The sequence below is a fragment of the Symphalangus syndactylus genome, chromosome 4 (genome assembly GCF_028878055.3).
Source record: "Symphalangus syndactylus isolate Jambi chromosome 4, NHGRI_mSymSyn1-v2.1_pri, whole genome shotgun sequence".
Taxonomy (NCBI): Eukaryota; Metazoa; Chordata; class Mammalia; order Primates; family Hylobatidae; genus Symphalangus; species Symphalangus syndactylus.
The window spans coordinates 61221251-61240154 of NC_072426.2; the positions used below are offsets into that span (position 1 = coordinate 61221251).

An 18904-nucleotide genomic window follows, 5' to 3' on the forward strand; every position below is an offset into this window, starting at 1 on the left:
TTTTTTGTATTTTTAGTAGAGACGGGGTTTCACCGTGGTCTCGATCTCCTGACCTCGTGATCCACCCGCCTCGGCCTTGGTTCAAGCTACTCCTTCCACACATACTTTTTTCTTCTGGTATATTTTAAAGTAAATCTCAAACTTCAGAGAACATATCATTTCAGTCATAAATATTTCAAGATGCTTCTCTAAGAACATTTTTTAAATATAACCACCAAACCACTATCTCACCTAACAAAGTTAATAATTTTTAATATCATCTAATACATAGTAAGAATGTCAAAATATTGATATATGCGCTGAACTGGGTAATGGCTACCTGGGGGTCCATTATACGTTCTAGTTTTGTGTATGTCTGAACTTTTTCATAATAAAACATTTTTTTAAAGCATAAGGCAACTTTGTATGTACTGACGGAGAATAATCTTCAAGACATGTTAAATGAAAAAAGGCACAGAATAGTATATGTAGTATGTTACAATTTGTGTTTTAAAAGTTATATCTATGTATATATAGTCATACAATATACTCGGAAGACACACATGGAATTAAAAACAGCAGTTGTCTCCGAGGAGGAGAACTGGAGCACCAGAGATAAAGAAAGACTTATTTATCGTTTTGTACCTTTTGAATTTGGGACAGTCTATTATGTATTTTAAAACATAAATCATTCCGGCCAGGCGCGGTGGCTCACGCCTGTAATCCCAGCACTTTGGAAGGCCGAGGAGGGCAGATCGTGAGGTCAGGAGATCGAGACCATCCTGGCTAACATGGTGAAACCCTGTCTTTACTAAAAATACAAAAAATCAGCCAGGCGTGGAGTCGGGCGCCTGTAGTCCTAGCTACTCGGGAGGCTGAGCCAGAAGAATGGCGTGAACCCAAGAGGCGGAGCTTGCAGTGAGCGGAGATGGCGCCACTGCACTCCAGCCTGGGCGACAGAGCGAGACTCCCTCTCAAAAATAAATAAATAAATAAATCATACATAAATTAAAAGAAAAAATATATAGGCACCTAGGTGCATCACGTATCATCAAAACTAATCATTAAGTGTAAATGAGAGTAGTCACTGCTTAAACTACTCTAATTTTGACCTATCAGATTTATCTTGCAAAAATTGCCCTGACATCTCTAAAATCAGACATCTCCAGCCAGCTGTCTGTCCAATCCAATATTCTAGTGCTCTAGATTTTAGAGCTACTGTGGTCTATAGATTGGCATTTCAGCGTATTATTTCCTCCCCTTACCCACTACCTCATGTTTGGCTTATTCTGTTTAAAACTTTTTATAATTCTATATTCCAAGGCTTTCTTCAGTAGAACGTCTAAGGAATTTCCTTCACTATCAGAACAACCAAGACTCTTTCTGTTTCTCTTGTGCTTCAAACTGAAAGTAAGATCACCTTTCAAACTATCCCATGTCCAAACAAAGCTAGTCTTCCCATCCAGCTGCTACAGATCACTTTCTGTCCTTCCAACCTACTTGTACTAGCTCCATGTCCTAACATATAGTATGCTACCTACTATCTGTCTTTAGGTGGACTTGTGTCTTTCCAACTTAAATTCTAAATAATTTAAACAGATGAGTGCTTAAACACAAGTATACAGTTGTCTCTTTACAACAATTTAGATTTAACTGAAGCAGAATATTGGAAGTTATAAAGCAAGAATATATATCCTTTTAAAATATTTTTCTAAATTTCTCCTTTTCAATCCCAAATGGAAAAATGAAGCAATAGTGCATAACAGTAGAAGACCATGGAATGTTATTCTCTGTGTGAAATTTTAGAGCAACAATTATTTTTAGTAACATCTGGGCCAAATGTTCTTACAGGACTTAGTTTATTCTGAAATTGAATATCATACAATATCGGGATGAGGTATTTAAAATTCTGCAGTACTACTCTACAAATAACTTTACAATTTGAATGACTCTGCTTTTATCCATATCAACAAAGTTTTAGTAAGCACACAGTACACAATATGAAGAAACAATAGTCTTTCCTGGGCAAAATAAAATAATTTTGTGACTGTAAAATGATGCAAAATCTATTTTTTTCTTCCAACTTTTATTTTAGGTTCAGGGGTACATGTACAGGTTTGGTATATAAGTAAATTGCGTCTTACAGGCCAGGTGCTGTGGCTCATGCCTGTAATCACAGCACTTTGGAAGGCCAAGGCAGGCGGATCACTTGAGGCCAGGATTTAGAACCCACCCTGGTCAACATGATGAAACCCCGTCTCTACTAAAAATACAAAAATTAGCCTGGTGTTGGTGGCTCACACCTGTAGTCCTCGCTACTCAAGAGGCTGAGGCAGGAGAATTGCTTGAACACGGGAGTCAGAAGTTGCAGTGGCCTGAGATTGTGGCACTGCTCTCCAGCCTGCATGACATAATGAGACCGTCTTGTGTCCGGAATTGGTGGGTTCTTGGTCTCGCTGATTTCAGGAATGAAGCCGCGGACCCTCGCGGTGAGTGTTACGGTTCTTAAAGATGGTGCGTCTGGAGTTTTTTCCTTCGGATGTTCAGATGTGTCCAGAGTTTATTCCTTCTGGTGGGTTCGTGATCTCACTGGCCTCAGGAGTGAAGCTGCAGACCTTCACAATGAGTGTTACAGTTGATAAAGGTGGCGTGTCCGGAGTTGTTCATTCCTCCCAGTGAGTTTGTGGTCTTGCTGGTTTCAGGAGTGAAGCTGCAGACCTTCACGGTGAGTGTCACAGCTCATAAAGGCGGCATGGACTCAAAGAGTGAGCAGCAGCAAGATTTATTGCAAAGAGTGAAAGAACAAAGCTTCCACAACATGAAAGAGGACCCAAGCGGGGACCCAAGCAGGTTGCCGCTGTTGGTTCCAGCAGCCTGCTTTTATTCCCTCTTCTGACCCCACCCACATCCTGCTGACTGGTCCATTTTACAGAGAGCTGATTGGCCCGTTTTACAGAGAGCTGATTGGTCCATTTTGACAGGGTGCTGATTGGTGCATTTACAAACCTTGAGCTAGACACAGGGTGATGATTGGTGCGTTTACAAACCTTGAACTAGACACAGAGTGCTGCTTGGTGCATTTACAATCCTTTAGCTAGACACAAAAGTTCTCCAAGTCCCCACTAGATTAGCTAGACACAGAGCGCTGATTGGTGCATTTACAATCCTTTAGCTAGACACAAAAGTTCTCCAAGTCCCCACTAGATTAGCTAGACACAGAGCGCTGATTGGTGCATTTACAAACCTTGAGCTAGACACAGGGTGCTGATTGGTGTGTTTACAATCCTTTAGCTAGACATAAAAGTTCTCCAAGTCCCCACTAGATTAGGTAGACACAGAGCACTGATTGGTGCATTTACAAACCTTGAGCTAGGCACAGAGTGCTGATTGGTGCATTTATAATCCTTTAGCTAGACATAAAAGTTCTTCATGTCCCCACCTGACTCAGGAGCCCAGCTTGCTTCGCCTAGTGGATCCCACACCGGGGCTGTGGGCAGAGCTGCCTGCCAGTCCCATGCTGCGTGCCCGCATTCCTCAGCCATTGGGCGGTCGATGGGACTGGGCACCATGGAGCAGGGGGCAGCACTCGTTGGGGAGGCTTGGGCCACGCGGGAGCCCATGGAGGGGGTGGGGGCTCAGGCATGGTGGGCTGCAGGTCCCGAGCCCTGCCCTGTGGGGAGGCAGCTGAGGCCCGGGGAGAATTCAAGCAGGGCGTGGGTGGGCCAGCAGTGCTGGGGTACCCGGCGCACCCTCCGCAGCTGCTGGCCCACGTGCTAAGCCCCTCACTGCCTGGGGCCAGCGGCTCTAGCCAGCCGCTCTGAATGCAGGGCCCACCGAGCCCGTGCCCACCTGGAACCCGTGCTGGCCTGCGAGTGCCACGCACAGCCCCAGTTCCTGCCAGCGCCTCTCCCTCCACACCTCCCTGCAAGCAGAGGGAGCTGGCTTCGGCCTTGGCCAGCCCAGAGAGGGACTCCCACAGTGCAGCTGGGGACTGAAGGGCTCCTCAAGTGCGGCCAGAGTGGACGCTGTAGCCTGAGGAGGTGCCGAGAGCGAGCGAGGGCTGTTAGCACGTTGTCACCTCTCAGTCTCAAAAAAAAAAACAAAAAATTGTGTGTTACAGGGGTTTGGTGTATAGATTATTTTGTTACCCAGGTAATAACCATAGTAACCAAAAGTACCAATCTTTACTCTCCTCCCACACTCCACCTTTAAGTAGGCCCCAGTGTCTAATGTTCCCTTCTTTGTGTCCATGTGTATTTGTACTCCATGTTTAGCTTCCACCTATAAATGAGAACATCTGGTATTCTGTTACTGTGTTAATTTGCTTAGGATAATGGCCTCCAGCTCCATCTATATCGCTACAAAGGACATGATCTCATTCATTTTAATGACTGTAGTATTCCATGTTGTGTATGTACCACATTTTATTTACCCAGTCCACAGTTGATGGGCTTTTAGGTTGATTCCATGTCTTTGCTATTGTGAATAGTGCTGCAATGAACATATGTGTGCATATGACTTTATGGTAGAACAATTTATGTTTCTTTGGTTATATACTCAGTGATGAGGTGCTGTGTCAAAGGGTAGCTCTCTTTTAAGTTCTTTGAGAAATCTTCAAACTGCTTTCCATAGTGGCTGACCTAGTTTACATTCCCACCAGCAGTAGATAAGTGTTCGCTTTTCTCCACAACCTCGCCAGCATGTTATTTTTTGACTTTTTTAAATTTTTTTTTTTTTTTTTGAGATGCAGAGTCTCACTCTGTTACCCAGGCTAGAGTGCAGTGGCGTGATCTCCACTCACTGCAAGCTCCACCACCCAGGTTCACGCCATTCTCCCGCCTCAGCCTCCCGAGTAGCTGGGACTACAGGTGCCCACCACCACGCCCAGCTAATTTTGCTTTTGTATTGTTAGTAGAGATGGGGTTTCACCATGTTAGCCAGGATGGTCTCCATCTCCTGACCTTGTGATCTGCCATCCTCGGCCTCCCAAAGTGCTGGGATTACAGGTGTGAGCCACCACGCCCAGCACTGACTTTTTAATAATAGCCTTTCTAACTGGTGTGAGATGGTATCTCATTGTGGTTTTGATTTGCATATCTCTAATGATTAGTTTTGAGAATTTTTTTCATATGCCTGTTGGCCGCCTGTGTGTCTTCTTTTGAGAAGTGTCTCTCCATGTCCTTTGCCCTTCCTTTTTTTTTTTTTTTTTTTTGTAGAGATGGGCTCATACTATGTTGCCCAGGCTAGTCTAACTCCTGTCTCAAAGCAATCCTTCTGCCTTCACCTCCCAAAGTGCTGGGATTATAGGCATGAGCCACTGCACCAGGCCTGAGGATACAATAAATATAATTGTAAATATATATGTACCAACACTGGAACACCCAGATATAAAGGGAGAAATAGACTCTAATACAGTAATAGTTAAGGACTTAAACACTCTACTCTCAGCATTAGACAAATTATCTAGACATAAAACCAACAAACAAACATTGGATTTAAACTGCACTTTATTTATTCATTCATTCATTCATTCATTCATTTATTTATATTTTTGAGACAGAGTCCTGCTCTGTCACCCAGGCTGGAATGCAGTGGCATCATCTCAGCTCACTGAAACCTCCGCCTCCTGGGTTCAAGCAATTCTTATGCCTCAGCCCCACAAATAGCTGGGATTACAGGTGCCACCACGCCCGGCTAATTTTTGTTTTGCTTTTAGTGGAGACGGGGTTTCACCATATTGGCCAGCCTGTTCTCAAACTCCTGGCCTCAAGTGATCCACCTGCTTCTGCCTCCCAAAGAGCTGGAATTATGGGTGTGAACCACCACACCCAGCCTCCTTTGCCCATTTTTTAATAGGGTTGTTTGTTTTTTGCTTTAAGTGCCTTATAGATTCCGGATATTAGACCTTTGCCGGATACATAGACCTTTGCTGGATACATAGTTTGCAAACCTCCATTCTGGAGGTTGTCTGTTTACTCCACTAATAGTTTCCTTGGCTGTGGAAAGGTTATTTACTTTAATTAGGTCCCATTTGTCAATTTTTTGTTTTGTTGCCATTGCTTTTGGAATCTTTGTCATGACATCTTTGCCAGAGCCTGTGTCTAGAATTATACATCCTATGTGTTCTGCTAGGGTTTTTATAGTTTCAGATTTTATATTTAAGTCCTTAATTCGGCTGGGCGCGGTGGCTCACGCCTGTAATCCCAACACTTTGGGAGGCCAAGGCGGGTGGATCACGAGGTCAGGAATTCAAGACCAGCCTGGCCAAGATGGTGAAACTCCCCTCTCTACTAAAAATACAAAAATTAGCTGGGCGTGGTGGTGGGCGCTTGTAATTCCAGCTACGTGGGAGGCTGAGGCAGAGAATTGCTTGAACCCAGGAGGCGGAGGTTGCAGTGAGCCGAGATTATGCCACTGCACTCCAGCCTGGGCGACACAGCGAGACTCTGTCTCAAAAAAAAAAAAGTCTGTAATTCATCTTGAGTTGATTTTTGTATATGGTGAAAGAAAGGGGTCGTGTTTCAATCTTCTGCATATGGCTAGCCAGTTATCCCAGCAGTGTTTATTGAATAGGGAATCCTTTCCCCAATGCTTATTTTTGTAGGCTTTGTTGAAGATCAGATGGTTGTAGGTTTGCGACTTTATTTCTGTGTTCTCTAACCTGTTCTATTCGTCTCTGTGTCTCTTTGTACCAGTGCTATGCTGTTTTGGTTACTGTAGCCTGTGGTATAGTTTGAAGATGAGCAGTGTAATGCCTCCAGCTTTGTTCTTTTTGCTTAGGATTGCTTTGTTTATTCAGTCTCTTTTTTTATTCCTTATGAATTTTAGAATAGCTTTTTCTAGTTCTGTAAAAAATATTGTTGTCACTTAGGAATAGTGTTGAATATGTAAATTGATTTGGACAGTATGGCCATTTTAACAATATTGATTCTTCCTATCCACGAGCATGAAATGTTTTTCCATTTGTTTGCTCTTTCGTACTGGTGATTATGTTCCAGGAATTGAAATTTCAGAACAGTGCAACAATGCTCTTTGTGTCTTCCTTGGCAGTAAATTGCAAGGATCTGGATAGAGAGTGGAGTGGTCACTTCAGAAGGGCCAGGTATAGAGCTCGAGAATATTTCATCTCCTGTTCCTGTTCCATACAAAATATCAAGTCCCTGAGGCAGATTCTTGTGATTTTTGGACGAAGCAACTGTTTGCTGACTGTCAGGCTGGATGTCCCAGAAGCAAGAAGATTATCTTTTAAGCCCTCACTTCCAAGGTCTAGTGGTCTCTTCTTCCTCGGTCGAATAGCTGCAAGAGCTGTGAGATTAGCATCTCTATGCTGTATCTGTTCAAGTTCCAGTTGCTGTAACTCATTGGCTTTCTGCTTTAATCTCAGCTGTTCTGGAACTTCTTTATTAGAATGACTCCTGGCTGCCTTAAGTAACATTTCTCTTTCTTCTAAATCCTTTCTCTGCTTCTCCAATTGATCCAGCTTTTCAAGAAATTTGAGGTGTGACCTGGTATCACTATACAGGATGTAATTTTCACTTGCCTTGTAAGTAGTCATTCAATGCTGAGCAATTGCAGTCAGTTTTTCTAGAAGGCCTCATAATTGTTCCTGGGTTGCATGGGTGATCAAGTTCACAGCATCAGAGTTAAGTTCTGTAATGTCATGCTTTTTACCAATGTCTAAAATTCTCTTTTGTAGAGCTCCAATAAAAAGAAATCGTTCATCTTTACATGACTGAATGAGTGTGCCAACCAATTCAGAGTTTGTTGCTAAGATACAGGCATTTTCTTCATTAAGGTTGACCCCTGCCATAGAAGTCACATCATTGATGTCATCTTCATCCCTGAAGCGTATTGTTCCATCCTCTTTTATTTTATTTTTTTGAGTAGAAGATGCTTGAAGCGACAGGATTTTATTTCCAGGCAGAGTAATTTGCTTTAGAATGGAAGATGGAAGAAACTGACTGGTAGGTATTATGGTGTTCACTGGCATCGTCTTCTATCCAGATTTCTGAATGGTCAATACTGAGGAATGTGTAAGTGTGGCCACCCGTTTTTCATTGCCTCCTGAAGCCTGCTGAACTACTAGTTGCTTGACTTTAACTGCCTATGGAATCCCAGCTGGTTGTGAAAGGACAGGGCCCGGCTGGGCAAGTTTGATTTGAATTGGAGTGCCAATAACAGCCTTGTCAGATGTGGTCCCAGTAGATGTAACAAAAGGTTTCACAGATGGAAGACAAATAGCTGCACCTGAAGATTCTTCAAAAGTTACTGTTGGAAGGGACAGTGTTACTGCTGTTCCAGGGACAACTGGCTTTTCAGGTTGCAGTGAGACCATTGTCACTGTGTTTGGTACAGATGTCACAAGTGGTTTTGAAGTCTGAAGCAAAACAGACTACACAACTGTATAGAAATTTACAGTGAAAACAGTAACAACAGGTTATGAGATAGGCCTTAGACTTAGAAAGTCTGGACTGACTAGATTCTCAAATGACAAGTCACACATTTGGGGCAAGTTCATCTTACCGTCTATGAAATGTCCATAAATAAACGAAGTATTAGTACAGGGTCTTGCATATGGAAAGTGCTCAGCATTTAGCAGTGATGGGGTTCAGGACATGCTACCCCAAAATATGGCACTTTGGCATTTGAGGAAGCAGTAGAAGCAGAAAAGTTACTCGTTGACCTTCTCTTGCCTTTCTCCCCTGAAGTAAGCCAAAACACAGTTCTTTGACCTTCCTGTGAAATAAGTAATTAAGGCTCTCATGCAAAGGTGCCCACCCTATACGTGGAGGAAAGGAATGTTCTTATCTCCAAAGGCACAGGGACACAGAGACAAATATGAATACACAGGTCTAGCTAAGTCCCCGAGTTTATTACCATTAGATGACACCTCCTTTGTCCAATCTTACTTTTCCACAACTGTCTACTCTTCATCAAACCTAAGCACAAAAATGTACAAATTTACCTGTTTCTTTGGGTCTTCATTTCTGAAGGCTCTTATGTCATATAAACATATTAATTAAATGAATTTGGTTTATGATTTTCTCTGGTTAATCTGTCTTTTGTTGTAGGTGCCTCAGCCATGAACTTAGCAATGGATGAGGAAAGGAAATCTTTCCTCCCCTACAACAGTTGCTTTTGTAGTATTGGTAGTATTATTGGTAGTATTATCATTACTTGTGATACTTCCTCAAAAACCAGTTTAATTGGATGAAAAGGACATAAACCAAATCAGATAGGGTTAAGGGATAAGGGATCTAACTATGTCAACAAAATCTGATAATACTGGGTCTTGAATGATGAAATTTTCTTTCCAACTGAGGACAGTGGATAGTCTTTTTCTTTCTTTTTTTAAATTTATTATTATTTTTTATTATCCTTTATGTTCTAGGGTACATGTGCACAACATGCAGGTTTGTTACATACGTATAATGTGCCATGGTGGTGTGCTGCACCCGTTAACTCATTATTCACATTAGGTATATCTCCTAATGCTATCCCTCCTCCCTCCCCCCACCCCATGACAGGCCCAGTATGTGATGTTCCCCACCCTGTGTCCAAGTGTTCTCATTGTTCAATTCCCACCTATGAGTGAGAACATGTGGTGTTTGGTTTTCTGTCCTTGCGATAGTTTGCTCAGAATGATGGTTTCCATCTTGATCCATGTCCCTACAAAGGACATGAACTCATCATTTTTTATGGCTGCATAGTATTCCAAGGTGTATATGTGCCACATTTTCTTAAGACAGTGGATAGTCTTTTTCTAAATCAATATATACAGAACTGTTTTTTTTTTTTACCAAATCATCTTAAAATCTGCATTATAATTACATTTTCTAGTGTGGTTGCTATGCAATAGAATTCCATGGCTTCTTTTCCATGCTCAAAACAAAGAATAAAAATATGCTAAAGGCAGAGTGCAGTGGCTCACACCTGTAATCCCAGCACTTTGAGAGGCCGAGGTGGGTGGATCACCTGGTCAGGAATTTGAGATCAGCCTGGCCAGCATGGTGAAACCTCATCTGTACTAAAAATACAAAAATTAGCCAGGTGTGGTGGCGCATGTCTGTAGTCCCAGCTACCTGGGAGGCTGAGGCAGGAGAAAGGCTTGAACCAGGGAGGTGGAGGTTGCAGTGAGCTGAGATCGCGCCATTGCACTCCAGCCTGGGTGACAGAGCAAGACTCCGTCTAACAACAACAACAAAAAAAAATGCTAAAGGCAGGGTGCAATGGCTCACATCTGTAATCCCAGCACTTTGGGAAGCTAAGGCAGGAGGATTGCTTGAAGCCAGGAGGTCAAGACCAGCCTGGGCAACAGAACACCCTGTCTCCAGAAAAGTAAAACTTAAAAAATTAACTGGTCATGGTTGTAGTCCTGTCACTCTCCTGTAGTCTTGTAATCTTAGTTACCTGGGAGGCTGAGGCTGGAAGATTGCTTGAGGCCAAGAGTTCGAGACTGCAGTAAGCTATGATCACACCACCGCCCTCCAGCCTGGGTGACAGAACAAGACCCTGTCTCCCTCTAGATAGATAGATAGATAGATAGATAGATAGATAGATAGATAGATGGATGCTGAAGACCTACAACACATCCAAGGTCCAAAGACAATAAATGAAAACAATTTTTACAAGGAAATTCTCCGTCTAAAGTTTAGGGTATAATTAGGTTTGAAAGATTGTCCTTAAAAAAAAAATCGGCATTAATCAAAACAGATTGAAGTATAGAAGCCTAAATCCATGATCAGAAAAATCCATCTATAACTTCCATGGACCCCAAACAGTAATCTCAGATTTCACATTGAATCTGGCTAAGTCACTAGCACAGTAAACAGTAGCATCTGGCTCTCACGTGGGATGGTATATACAATGGGCTGATCCATAACTTCAGTGTACTTTGGACATTTAGATGGATGGGCTGAGAGCCCAGTGTGCTATAATAACCCTGAAAAACTTTTGGCTCTGGCTATGAACGCATTAGCATTAACTTAAATTTGTTGCTTTGCTTACAACAAGAGATATTTGCTTGTGCTTTCTGCCTAAATGGAATTGGTTAAAGGCACCCAAGATCTCAAAGAGTGAAATTTACAATTAGTACAGCAGCTATTCACTTTACTGAACTTTGCATTTTTTTTTTTTTTTTGCATTTTCTCTTAGTTACATCTTTTGGAAATAAATGATATCTTTATTTGGAGTTTCTGTCTGTTCATGTTAGGACCCTTAACAACTAATATCCCCTGCCTAATTTTTTCTTTCCTCCATAACCTGAAGCTTAAAATAAGTAACCATTTAGAGGGTTCCTTGAAGATGTCACCATTTAGAAATGTCACACATGCAGTCATTTGTTTCTGAGCTAGAGAGTGCTGGCTGTTTAGAACAGTGTCCCAATTATTCTTTTTGAAACCACTCAAAGCCACCAGAACTAATTTCTCCTAATATATCACTATAGTTAAATGTCTACAATGAAGAGATACCCTCACTCAACCAGTAGAAACTGACTATTGCATATCCAGGATATAATCAGAGAGCCTCTGTATTGAATTTGAGATTTCCAAAAATTGTAATTAAACAACACCCAATCTAATTTTGTGTTTATTGCTTTTACAAATAGCATCAACACAGGTGAATTATCTATGACATTTATTCATATGTGCATTATTTTAAGCAAATACGTGGCAGTCTTACCCTTACCAAAATAAGATTGAATAATTAACAGATGGGCATTCTAATAACGTTATGGAATAGCATAATGTTGGATTACCTTTTAAATCTCATTATTCTCATAAGCAAGAATTGCAATGTTCTATATATTTGTTCTATCATTCAATGAACAATTTTTTTTTTTTAAATCTCTTGTAGGTCTAGCATTGATCTCAACAGGGAAAAAATTAATCTGAAATTTTATTTTGAATTAAACCTCTTTTAAATTTTGTTTGTTTTGTTTTTATTTTTTCGGGGTTTTTCTTTGAGACAGGGTTACACTCTGTCACCCAGGCCGGAGTGCAGGTTGCAATCTTGGCTCACTGCAACCTCCGCCTCCCAGTTTGAAGCCATCCTCCTACCTCACCCCTCCAAGTAGCTGGGGCCACAGGCGCATGCCACCACCCTCAGCTAATTTTTGTAATTTTAGTAGAGACAAGGTTTGGTCATGTTGGTCAAGCTGGTCTCGAACTCCTGACCTCAAGTGATCTGCCCACCTCGGCCTCCAAAGTGCTGGAATTTATAGGCATGAGCTACTACGCCCGGCCTTAAATGGCTTTTTGTTGTTGTTGTTATTTTTCTTTTTTATTTTTATTTTTATTTTTTGAGATGGATTCTCGCTCTGTCACCCAGGCTGGAGTGCAGTGGCGTGATCTTGGCTCACTGCAACCTCCGCCTCCCAGGTTCAAGAGATTCTCCTGCCTCAGCCTCCTGAGTAGCTGGGACTACAGGCACAGGCCACCACGCCGGGCTAATTTTTGGTTTTTGGCTTTTTTTTAGTAGAGACAGAGTTTCACGGCGTTAGCAAGGATGGTCTCAATCTCCTAACCTCATGATCCTCTCACCTCGGCTTCCCAAAGCGCTGAGATTACAGGCGTAAGCCACCGTGCCTGGCCCCTTAAATAGTGTTTAAATATGTCACCATGAATAGGTTAGTATAAAGAAAGAACATTAGGCGCAGTGGCTCATGCCTGTAATCCCAGCACTTTGGGAGGCTGAGGCGGGTGGATTGCTTGAGCCCGGGAATTCGAGACCAGCCTGGGCAACAAGGTGAAACCCTGTGTCTACAAAAAATGCAAAAGTTAGCTGGGTGTGGTGGCACACACCTGTGGTCCCAGCTATTTGGTGGGGCTGAGATAGGAGGATGGCTTGAGCCCAGGAGGCAGAGGTGGCATTAAGCCAAGATTTCACCAATGTACTCCAGCCTGGGTGACAGACAGACCCTGTCTCAAAAACATAAATAAATAAATAATTCCATGACTCAGAAAACCACCCAAATAGAATGAAGCTTCTAAATGTTCTCATGGTATGTGATTTGCCATAACTGAACAATAATCCCCTTATTAATTAGGGTAGAAGACAGCATAGTGGTGCTTGCCTATAATCCCAGTTACTTAAGAGGCTGAGGTGAGAGGATCACTTGAGCCCAAGAGTTCAAGTTTACATGAGCTGTGATCACACCACTGCACTCCAGCCTGGGTGACAGACTGAGACCCAGTCTCGAAAAACAAAAAACAAGCAAACAAAAAAAATTAGGGTGGTCTACATTCTCAGAAAGCCAAGATTAGAAAACTATAACAATCAGGTATTTGAGATCTCATCACATGACCCACAAAGAATATAAATATGCTACTTTCCTAAGAAAACAGAACTTAATTTTCTCTGTAAAGATTTTTCCAATCTGAACTAGGTGTGATGGTGCATGCCTGTAATCCCAGCTACTAGGGAAGCTAACACAGTAGGATCATTTGAGCCCAGGAGTTCCAGGCCAGCCCTGACAACATAACAAGACTCCATCTCTACAAAAAACATTTAAGGGGCCTGGTGCGGTGGCTCACGCCTGTAATCCCAGCACTTTGGGAGACCAAGGTGGGCGGATCACCTGAGGTCGGGAGTTCAAGACCAGCCTGAACAACATGGAGAAACCCCGTCTCTACTAAAAATACAAAACAAATTAGCCGGGCATGGTGGCGCATGCCTGTAATCTCAGCTACTCGGGAGGCTGAGGCAGGAGAATCGCTTGAACCCGGGAAGCAGAGGTTGTGGTGAGCCAATATCACGCCATTGCACTCCAGCCTGGGCAACAAGAGTGAAACTCGGTCTCAAAAAAAAAAATTTTTTTTAATTATCCTGGTATAGCAGCATGCACCTGTAGTCCCAGCCACTCAGGAGTCTAAGGCTGAAGGATTGTTTGAGCCCGAGTTTAAGGTTACATGAGCTATGATCATGCCCCTGCACTCCAGTCTGGGCAACAGAGAGAGACCCTATCTCGAAAAACAAACAGAAAAACAAAGGCAAAGCTAGGCACAGTGGCTCATGCCTGTAATCCCAGCTACTTGGGAGGCTAAGGCAGGAGGATTACTTGAGCCCAGGAATTGAGTCCAGCTTGGACAACATAGCAAGAACCTGTCCCTAATCAAAAAACACAAAATTGACTTTCCAATCTATTGGAAGACATTCTTCGGGAAAGACAGTGAAATTACAGTCATTTTACTATGCTGATAATTACACAGCATTCTAAATAAAATAAAAAAGAACAAGAAATTGAAAAAAACACCTAATTTTTAAAGAAAATGTTCTCTCCTTAGGTTGCATGATTGCAGAAGGAGCACTGGGCAGTCAGGCAATCTGGGTTCTGGTCCCAACTCTGTCACTCATCAGATGTGTAACTCTGGCCAGCTTTACCCTCTGTGAAATATGGCTGAAATATCAGTCCTAATAGGGTCTGGTCCAGTTCTAAGTCTGTAACTACAGGTGCCTTCCCTGAAAAGTAGAAATCTGAAGGAGTGTGGATAGCCCCTCTGCATTAAACATAGCTAGCCTAACGTGATGATAAAGACAGGAAGAGAATACAGGACATTAAACAGAGTTGTGTGAGTGAGATGGAAAAATGGATAATTTTCTTCCATTTCTTTTCACATTACTGTGTTAATCTTTAAAGAAAAGGAATTCTAAAACCCCCCTAAATGGGTATCTTCACCCTGAGAAGCAGGAAATGTGTGTCTGCAGAGAAATGAGGGCTCTTCAGTTTTGTGACTGAGGAATCCATGTGCCCAAGGATGGGCATCATTTTATCACACTCCCCTTCAGAGACAGTTTTAGGCATGTAGCCAAAAAAGGGGGTGTGGTCTAGGCAGAGACGGAGGGCCAGATCAGGAAGACTACCTCTGAATTCCTCACACCGTGCTCGTCTACACGAAATGGCTAACAAAATACAAGCAGTGATGGAGACCCTTTCCAAGATGAATATAGCTTCACTCAACAATATGGAAGGAGGAGAAAGTAGGGTGGGGTGGGAGGATCTTCCATTTGTCTATGTCTTCATTTTATATGGCTTGTATCTGTAACATACAGGGTTCAAAAGATGAATTAGAATTGTCTCTGCGCTAGTGTGTATGCAGTTCAGTGGAATAGAATGGGAGGGGAATCATCCATGTTCACAACACTGGGTGGGGCATGCTCTCTTCTGTTGTTTGTTGTTTTGTGACTTAAACCATATACTGCAAAAGACTAAAAAAAAAGGACAAAACTCATCTAAGCATATTTTCTTTGCATTCATACCATCATCTTTCTCACCCAAAAGTTTCTTCAATGCCTAAGGGTTTCTGGCATCAGTGTTTGGCCACAAAGTCTATGGTTTGTGCAGAGATTCATAGAAAAGACTAGATTCTCTTCCTTAAAAAAATAAAGATTTTCCAATGCTTAAAGACATAGCCTAATTATTTGCCTATTATCCCTCAAGGGGACACCATACACCTTGACCTAGAACTCTATCAAGTGTTCACAGAAAAGTGCCAGGGCAAATAAACAATCTGTTCTTCTAAATTCCCCTTTATATCTCCTTCCAACCACACACATTTATTTTCAGTCTCTAAAGCAAACTTAATGTTGTATGCTTAGAAGGAAGAGAAAGATGTTATTGAATTTATTCCTTTGCTCTCCAAAAATGCCACACCTAAGACATCGTCGAGGTGAGAATCATTCCTGATGCATGAGTGTGGGAATGTGATGCTTTTTAGGAATAAAAACCAAACCAAAGAACAAACAAACAAAAAACAGTGCTCAGAAATCTGCATCTGTTACATTTCTCTCTACTCCTTAATTGGGCTTTCAATGCAGCAAAGACAATTCACTAGCTGGGAAAGGGAGAAAGAACTCCATCATTCCTCCACTGCCAGCACCTGTTCTGCCAGCTGACACTATTTAATATAAATTTTGACTATAAAAAAAGGCAATATACTAATAGCACTGCTGTTTACCAAAAACTAATTAAATCTCTTTACTGCTGGTTCACCCCCGCTTTCTCTCACACCACCTACTCACCCAATGCAGAGAAGGGGTGGCAACCACTTTCTCCGGCACAGACACAGCCAGTGTCTTAACACAAGCAGTGATTCTGACCAAAAGAGCCACCACCCTCTTGCCCCTCTCCCTGCTTATCATACAGGGAACACCAAGTCCACTCTGGGGCTGGGAATCTGAAATAAATCAATTCACTTTAACCAGATCTTAAAAATCTGCCCTACGATTACAGAAAGAGAAAATGCAAATCAGAAAAACACATCACATGGAGAACAAACCAAAACCAGCACATCAGCGCTGCCTTTGAACTCCAGAATGGCATGGAAAGCGCCGCTGCCCAGCCCAGATCCAAGGAGGGGGTTTTACAAAGGCTTCCAGCACCCCCTTATCAACACAAACACTTCCTCCCCGCTTCCAAAATGCTCTGAATAAAGACCTTCTTTAAGCACTTACTGGGAGCGGCAGCTTCTCTCTGCAATATGCCTGTGAGTCACGCAGCAGGAGGGGCCCCGGAGCAGGGCAAGTCGGAGAGCCCCCAGCTTCCCTGCAAGCTGATGTCTATGAGACAGCAGCCCAGGAACCGACTTTCCCATTACAGCCTCAGACTGTAATCCATGTGCTTTCGGCGGGCCAGTCCCAGCTGCCCACAGAGCACCACATGATCTGCTCTGACATCAGATCAGCCAGACGTGACAGCCCATCCGCCAGCCTCTTCCACACTCTTGGGTTGCATCATTTGGGTGCCTTTGGTTTGCATTTAAGCAGGTGGTACAGAGTAAGGAACTGTTGTTTTCTCACAAAATATTTTTTTTCTGGTTTCTTCTGTTCTAAAAGAAGGGAAAAAATAAGCAAGAAAAGCCCTTGAATTTGTTGCAGCCTAAATGTATCAGATATATGGGAAGTAACTGGAGTTCCACGCCTAGTTCAGGGAAGCTGAGGAATGAGCTACTGCCAAGATGCCAATGCTGTGGGAGTGATTTCATCTATAAATCACTACCACCACCATACCCCACCGCCTTTCAGTAGATCATCTTTTATATAAGAGTTTATATATATCTATATACACATATACACATATATATGTTTAAGTCATAAAATATTGGTAGGTGGTGTGTGTGTGTGTTTTAAGCTAGTCACCACTGAGTTTAGTTCATGGGCAATCTCAGGGAGGTAACCATTAGACTCAGTGCAATATACAATAATTCTATTTTGAGAGGATTCACATATAGTCCAACAGAAATAGATGTACAGTCCTAGATGGATAGGCAGATAAGCAGAGAGGAAGTCAGAACCATCCATTCAGGCTTACATTCATTCATTCAATAATCATTTATTGATCACCTGCTATATACCTAGTCCAAAAACAGATTATCAAAATGGTGGAGGGGTTGGATATTTGTTACAGAGCTTCTAATTCTACTTCTGTGATAAGACAAGGAAGTAAGAGCCTTATCAAGGATCCTTATAAAATGTTCTGTGTCTAATACTGAATCTAAAGGCTGGTAACAAAATCAGGTTTTATCTTAATTTCATTAGGATAAATGGTAGCACATGTAATCTTTAAGGTAAAAATAATCAAAATCAATAAGACTTTATGAAGCAAAATCATAGCCCGCTTAGACAGCTGTGACCAGAAATGATGTAATTCTAAAATTACAAAAAATATAATGCTCCCCTAGCAGAGAGGAGAATTCACTTTTTTTTTTTTTTAGACACCGTCTTGCTCTGTCCCCCAGGCTGAACTGCAGTGGCACAATCTTGGCTCACTGCAACTTCCCCCTCCCGGGTTCAAGTGATTATCCTGCCTCAGCCTCCCAAGTAGCTGGGATTACAGGCATGTGCCACCACACCTGGCCAATTTTTGTATTTTTAGTAGAGACAGGGTTTCACCATGTTGGCCAGGCTGGTCTCGAACTTCTGACTTCAGGTGATCCACCTGCCTCGGCTTCCCAAAGTGCTGGGATTACAGGCATGAGCCACCGTGCCCAGCCAAGACACTTCTTAAGTAGAAAAATAAATATATAATTTTAGTTTTCCTTAGTTTAATAATTAGCTGTTTCCTATAAAATAATCACAAAATATGCAAACCCTTGGTTTTCATTATTTTGTCTTTGTTCCTTATATTTAAAGTGAATTGTGCCATTTTCTTATATGTTAATTAAGGCTATAATATCATTATTTGATATTGTAATCAATATAATAGTATTCACATGTTCTTTTTTTATGGAAATAATTCAATCTAATAATTATATAATTACTAATATCATAATAAATTTGTCATTTAATATATAATATTTAACTCATCTATTTGCTTCGTACCAAGTGTGTGATATTTTCCTCTGAGATGACCAGGATTGTGACTGTGGAATTCAATATGAGATTCCACGAGCACTTTTTTCGTTTGTTCTCCATTGGAAATAAGCTATATAATGAGTAAAACCGTTCAAGTCTACTACTGTTTCTACTGAAACAGAACATCTCTGACACCAGATATGTGTGTTTTTCACATCAAGAAATTTCCCAATTTTCTGCAGACACCAACTGAGGGCCCTACAATTTAATTCAATTCTGACACTGACTACCCAGAGTTAACGCAGACACCACAGGTTAAGGACTCAGTCCCACAAGACTGCCCCCGACTTCAAATAAAAATCACAAGTAGTGGGTACCCAGGTTACCTACACTTTCGTCCAGCTTGGCTACAAATTGGGGGTTCCCATGACTGACTCCCTCCTTAGGTTTGATAATTTGTTATAACAGCTCACAGAACTTAGGGAAACACTTTACTTATTATTACCAGTTTGTTACAAAGAATATTATAAAGTACACAAATGAACAGCCAGATGAAAAGGTGTGTAAGGTGAGGTCTCCAAGTGTCCAGAGTGCAGGAGCTCCTGTCCCCGTGGTGTTTGATGTGGTCCCAACA

The 18904-nt window shown here is 42.0% G+C and overlaps 1 protein-coding gene and 1 pseudogene across 13 annotated transcripts in view; both read right to left on the reverse strand.

The window, feature by feature from the left end:
* Positions 1-18904, reverse strand: part of ANK2 (ankyrin 2) — a 719880-nt gene that overhangs the window by 574449 nt on the left and 126527 nt on the right. The gene's annotated exons all lie outside the window — the stretch shown is intronic.
* Positions 6439-18904, reverse strand: part of LOC129480709 (transcription initiation factor TFIID subunit 4B-like) — a 29008-nt pseudogene continuing 16542 nt past the window's right edge.